The sequence below is a fragment of the Helianthus annuus genome, chromosome 8 (genome assembly GCF_002127325.2).
Source record: "Helianthus annuus cultivar XRQ/B chromosome 8, HanXRQr2.0-SUNRISE, whole genome shotgun sequence".
In the NCBI taxonomy this organism is placed as follows: Eukaryota; Viridiplantae; Streptophyta; class Magnoliopsida; order Asterales; family Asteraceae; genus Helianthus; species Helianthus annuus.
The window spans coordinates 137,227,339-137,234,413 of NC_035440.2; positions in this window are offsets into that span (position 1 = coordinate 137,227,339).

The following is a 7,075-nucleotide window of genomic DNA, read 5'->3' on the forward strand; positions in this document are numbered from 1 at the left end:
TATTATCGGATTATGCTAGAACCAAGTTCAATTGCTTGAACTTATCCATTTTACATATTCAATTTAAAACGTCATATGATGTATTGGGGGACATCATATTCAAATATGTTTGCAAATGTTCTTTTGTTTCGAGACGTAGTAGACTTGATTGATCTATGACTCCACCAAACTGTTTGTTGATTTCGATACCTTATGGTGATACTTTCACAAAATGGAAGCTTGCGCTAATTCGGTTACGCACCTCATACACGGATTTTATTTGTCTATTTATTAGTTCAAAATCCATTTTGATATTCACAATTAAAGCAGTCTCAACACAGTATGTGTTAAGACAACGGTACATAGATTCATTTCACACCACGGTGTACCTCCTAATGATTTTTTTGTTATAAATTGAATACCTTGCAGTACTTATTGCTTTTTCATCTTCGATAAAAAACAGTGGCTCTTTGATGTTCCGTATTCAACTGAAAACTTTATGACATTGTGTAAATCAAATCTTCAGATTGTTTCAGTATACTTTTATTTGATTTCAAACACGGTGAACTTGTTCAGTCACCACTAAATTTGAATCTTGTCACTATGACACCTTGTGGTGTCATTGCAAATTTGTAGCTTGTGCTAATCATGGTCAACTGCTTCACACAAAACTACATATACTTTTGACTTGTCATTTAAGCAGTTCTGATGCAACTACGAATTAAGACAATGATACACCAGGTTCGCTTGTACTTCATTCGGTGTATTTTCGTAATTCAAGAATGTCAACACACTAAACCTTACCATTCATTTATTCGGAAGTTGACAGATCATTTCCATGTTACTATCACTTTTGAGTTGATGATTTTGAGTTCATATAGGCGATGCTATGGTTTGTAAAGACTCGTTTGCATGTTGTGATCGATTGCTTGAGAATCCATTGGTCAAGACTCTTTGTTACACCCCTGTTGACTGAGTTACACTAGATTATACATCTACACGTCTCGTGTCCTTTGACGTCAAATGCTAGGACACACCGCTTTTAACCATTGGGTTCTTGTTGAAATACATCCTAGGATTCACCTGATGTGAATAAAATTTGAATTGATTCTATGGTTATCTACTTCAGTACTATTCATATACATACACGTATGATGTAACCATAAGGAGTTAAGGTAGTACGAATTTCGAGGATGAAATTTTCTTAACAGGGGGAGAATGTGACAACTGTCAAATTTGCATATATCCGTACAATTAATTAATATTAATTAATGCTTAATGACTGTGCTTAATTACAACTGATGATATAAACTACTTTTTGATTTCTGTATCATACATACGTGTGCATCACATTTCATACTGTCACATCATTTATTACATACAAACTTTAGTGACATAAACGATGCACAAAGCACGGTTAGCACAGTTAGCGGATAACTCAGAAACATGCTGACAATGTCAGTACATAGACAGAAAGTGTTTTGAGACCCAGTACAAGCCAGAGACAAGGTACTACACTAGTATGGGGTGTAGGGAAGTAAGGACCATAAAACTGCATCACTAGGTGATAGTTTAAGTGCCGGAAAGTGCCTAAAACCCACTCAAAGTGCAGAATTCTGCATTAATCAGCAAAAATCAACATTTTAACATGCTAGTAACATGCAAAAATACGGCAAAATGGTTCTGCATGCTTTCCTAAGTGTCGGGAATTAAAAGTGTCACAAAAGGGTACTTAAAAGTCACTAAACGGAATAACTTGACACTTTAACGAACCGGTATCTAACCGAACAACCGGACATTACCCGAAACACCAAAATATTGCTAGAAGCATTGTTTTATTATTTTTGAACTAGTTATGGTTCCCGAACACCCTAACATACTACATAATGCAAGCTACACTTAAAACACTAGACATTACACTTAACCTCCAACTAATTATCCAAGTTACCATTCAAAGTTACAATTAACCCCCCCCCCTTGGAGTTACGGTTATGTAGGTGGCCCACCATCAAGATCCTACATGATCTCACTAGATATTACAAGATCTCTTTTGATTTTCCTTGGATATTCTATAGATCTTCCTTGGATTTGATTTGAACTTATATGGTTAAAATTTGCACTTTGTTAGTGCACTATGTCTATTGACTTCGTCTTGTATCGAGTCATGTAATAGGATAGGATAGGATTAACCAGTGCTCGGGTGCTAGAAACTGGGTTTTGTGTGTATAAGGCTGATTCCGCTTGAAAGTGACCAAGACCATTTCAAGCGAAATCACTAACTTGCTGATTCCGCTTGAAAGTGTCTTTGCCAGTTCAAGCGAAATCACCACACTATAAATAGGGTCACTTGGTTTTTCATTTGTAACTTTGGGATCTGAGTAGCGAAGCTCTGCCGGATTGTTTCCAGGTTGTAAATCAGTGTTAGATCAATAATAGAGACATTATAATTACATCGAGCGTCCGTCTCACTGATTCCGCCTTTGATTCGGATAAACAACCCTTCTGATCGACTCATTCGGGTCACACAACAATCCTTCAAGTGGTATCAGAGCTCAGGAAGAAGAGTTTAGCTCAATTGCATCAATTTTCTGACTTCTACATCTTCTTTTTCAAATTGGACAAAATTTCACGGTCAAAATGGATTGAATTTTTCACAGTACATGTGAAACAGTGTTTTTACAAAGCTTTGAAAGATTCAGACTAAAATACAGATTAAAAATGACAAAAACAGGCCAAAAAGCTTATTTCGCTTGAACGTAACTTTCTGATTCCGTTTGAAATCAACAACAGATTCAGCTTCAAATGACTATTCCGCTTGAAATTGGCACTTGATTCCGCTTGAATCTGCTATTTCGCCTGAAAATTAATCAGATTTCGCTTCAAAGTGGTATTCCGCTTGAAAGATTAGTTCTGATTTCGCTTGAAGTGACATCCAAGAGATTCCGCTTGAGAATTAATTTTTGATTCCGCTTGAACTTGTCAGTCAATTGATTTCGCTTGAAGTCTGATTTCGCACCAAAAGTGATTTTGCTTGAAAAAGGATTTTTCGTGTCAAGATCATTTCATGACAACCGAGTGTCAGTCTGTTTCAGATAATTTGATATTATTTGTACTGATTGTGTTTGTTTGTTTGTTTGTTTCCAGGATTACATCATGGCTGAAGAATTCTACAATACGTTTTTCAACGCGTTCACATCTGAATCTTCCGAGATTACAACTGTTACACCAAAAACCATCACAAAAGCGATCAATGAAAACATCAAGCATGATAATTTCTACGGAACACACTCAAAGCCACCAACTCTGGAAAGCATTGAGGATTATACGTGGTGGAAAGAACGGTTTCTTAACTGGGCAAAAGCGTATGCACATGAGAGCTGGTTCTGTCTGGAGTTTGGGTATGAAAGACCAAAAGATGATAAAGGAGAAGATCTTTCATTCAAGAAGTTATCCAGAGAAGATAAATCTGAATTTGCAGCTGAACAGAGGATGATTGCTTTGATCCAGTCGGCCATTAGAAATGACATCTTTGCATTACTTAATCATGATGGGTCATCAAAATCTGTCTGGGAAGCTTTAAGAGTTAAAGCTAAGGGGGGTAAATAGATCAAAAAGAACAAAATTGCTTTATTAAAGAAAGAACACGATCTATTTGATAGTTTAAAAGGAGAGACAGCGAGGCAAATGATTGAGAGGTTTTGCCATTTAAAAATTGAACTTGAGAGATTTGAGATTATGAAAACAAGAGAAGAAATTATTGACAAAGTGATTGAAGCGTTACCATGAGCTGATCAGTGGCAAACGTTTGTTTTTATCTTAAAAAATGATGCTTTGTATGAAACAATTTCTCTTGATACATTATTCGAAAAGATTGAAACTCATGAGCTTGAATTGCAGAAACAGAACAAGATGAGCAGCTCATCGCATCAACAGAATGTTGGTCTGTACTACAAAGGAAGGTTACCTTCGGTGAAAGTTGATAGTTCACCAAAGACAGCATTCAGTGGTGAGAGGACAAAAGAGCCAGAGAAGAGCTCATCAAGTTATGATCCGGTTTATCATTCATTAGCTTCAAAAGCAAGTTCTGAAGAAGCAGAGGAGATTCTGTGCAACATTGCTCTTAAATTGAAGAATTCTCCGGCAATGAGCATTAATGCAGCTAAACAACAAATGAGTTTTCTTGCATCTGTTCTGGAATCGTATGAAGGTCTTATAGCTGGTAAAATTGGAAACTCAGAGTTAACCAAAGAAGACTACGACCAGATTGATCCAGAAGAGATGGAACTCATTGACATTCGCTGGTGTTTAGCTAGTTGCATCCGAAGAGCTCAGAGATGTATGGAAATTACTGGGAAACAATCTCTTGGAGGTGCATCAACAAAACTTGGATTTGACAAATCCAAAGTGACCTGCTTCAAATGTAAACAAAAAGGTCATTTCAAGAGAGAATGCACTAATTCTGCAGTAGGTGGAAATGAACATCCGTTCAATGATGATTATTACCGAAAGGCAATTTACCACCAAAGCAGAGAAGAGCTGAAAATGATCGAAGATAAACCTAGAGAGAAATCAAGAGCTTGTTTTGTAATTCAAGATGATGAAGGTTTTGACTGGAGCGAGATTTGTCCAGAAGAAGATCGTTTGGAGAATGTTCGAAAAACAGCTCATGGCAGAGCTATAACAGAGAAAAGACAGTTTGTCTTTGTTGCTGAAATTAAAGAGGAAAACAAAGAAGAAAAAGGCACAACTGAGATAAAAGAGAAAACCAGAGAAGAGATTTTAAATGAGAAAACTTATCGAGAAAGAAACATTGCTTTGAACAGAATGGATGAAATGCAAGAAGAGTATGAGAATGCTGTCAGCAGCAAAAGATGGGATAAAAAGAGAGAGTGCTACTTCAACAGAGAAGGAGAACCAGTTGTTCCGAAGAAAGATATAATCTTTGAAGATGTTCTTCTCATCATTCCTTCAAGAGCCGAATACTATAGAAATGTGTTGAAAGATGACACGTATGCAAAAAGGCATGAGAAGGAAATCAAATATGCCATGACATCGTGTTTGAGAAAAAAAGATGAAGAGAGAATGAAGAAGAATGTTGAAGAAATGGTTAACAATCTGAAGAGAGTTGCTGAAGAGGTTAAAGTTGAAGCTATTTAAGTTGAGGTTATGAAGGAAATTAAAGAGGTGAATGAAGAAGTTGAGAAAGCTATTACTGAAGAACAGCTGATTGGAGAAGATGTGAAGAAAGCAGAAGAAGAAGTAAAGAATGAGAATTTGGAAGCTGGTGATGAGAAGAAGGAAGAGCTGAAGCAGACAGAGGTAGCTGAAAATACCGAAGTGCCAATCACTGAGGTAAATTCTGATTCTGAAACCCTAAAACCGATTGAACAGTGCAAGAAATGCATGGAAACATGCAGAGCTTGTATTGAAAAAGATGAGAAGTTCAGAACAAGAGATCTCGAATTCACAAAAATTGAAAACATTTTCAAAGAAAAATGCAAAGAAATGCTTGAAAAAGAAAAGGTTTTAAAAGTAAATGATGAAAAACTTTCAGAAAAATATAAAAACTTAGAAAAAGAAAATGAAATTTTGAAAGAAAATGTCTTGAAAAAGACAGAAGAATGTGATCAAAAAGAAATTGTTTGTCAAGAAATGAAGAAAGAATATGACTTAATGAAATTAGCATATCACATTACAAAAGAGTCATAAGAAAAAGTGAAAGATGAAATGAAATTTGCTCAATCAAGAATGAATTATCTTTCTGAAACAACTAAAGAGCTTAAACGAATGTATGAAATTAAACAAGGTGTTGTTAATTCCTATATTGAGGATGTTGCTAAGCTAAAGCGACAGATTGCTGATTTAGAACATGATAACAACAAATTAAAAAGTTATCACGCGTCGTCATATGTGCTTGAAAGAATTTTCAATATAAAACCAGGAGATGGTGAGTCTGAGCAAAACAAGAAAGGCATTGGCTCAGAGTTTCATCAAGTTCCACCACCGGAAAAGTTTGCATTTTATGATGAAGAAAAGGTCGAAAAAGCTTTCAACCTGGTAGATCAATTGCCAGACAACATTGACGTAACCTATTCCAAATCTGATGATTCTCATGATTCAGAAGTGGTAGGTAAAGTTGTTGAAAGTGTGTTGAAAGAAGAGTCAGTAGATACAGGTAACTCTGAATCACAGGATGAAAATGAAGGTAATTTTCATGATGGATATCTGAAAAAGACGAAATCCGAGAAAAATTTGAATGAAGATTCAAAAAGATTAGTTTATACCATGATTGGATCGGACAAATTATTCTTAGATGTTGTATTCCCAATTCAGGATGTGATTTCAGATAAGATAGACAAAGTTTTTAAAATGGTTGAAATTGAAAAATCTGAGATTTCAAAGTTTGCTGGAAAAGGTCACAAAATTTTTTATAACAAACCGGGTTTTAAGAAGAAAAACATGAAGGCTGGGTTGGGTTATAAGAAGAAACAAAGTTCGAAAACGAATGAAGTTCCAAGTTCTCAAACAAAGATGAATTTTGTTCATGGAACAACGTCAGAAGAAGAGAAAGAACTAAAATTTAGACGACAGTCTAATGACGAGTTCTTAGCTCAAAAGAAAAGGCAACAACCACAGGTCAAAGATGTGTCCAAGAGAACATGTTTCAAATGTGATCAAACTGGACATCTTGCACGAAAGTGTCCAAATCTGAAACCTGTTGATGTTAACAAAAAGAAATCTGAAAATGTTGAGAAACAAAATCTTAGAATGTGAAACAAAGGTCAATTAGATTTGATTCAAAACAAACCTGGAGGTACAATACAAACAAGTTTGCTTCAAATCAAAATTGCAAAATTAAACCCGAACAGGTTCGATTCAAGACAGACCTGGAATTCTCACACACCCAGATTCAGAACAACACAAATTTGGAGAACATCAGTTGATATGACAAAACCTTAAGAGTTTTGGAAACCAAAAGTTGTTGTTCAAAATCAAAAGATTCAAAAAGAGACACATTTTTACAAACGAGGAACTCCAAAAGGTCAAACATGGTTTGTTAAGAAACATGTAGACTTGGTAAAAGATGAAAAAATTG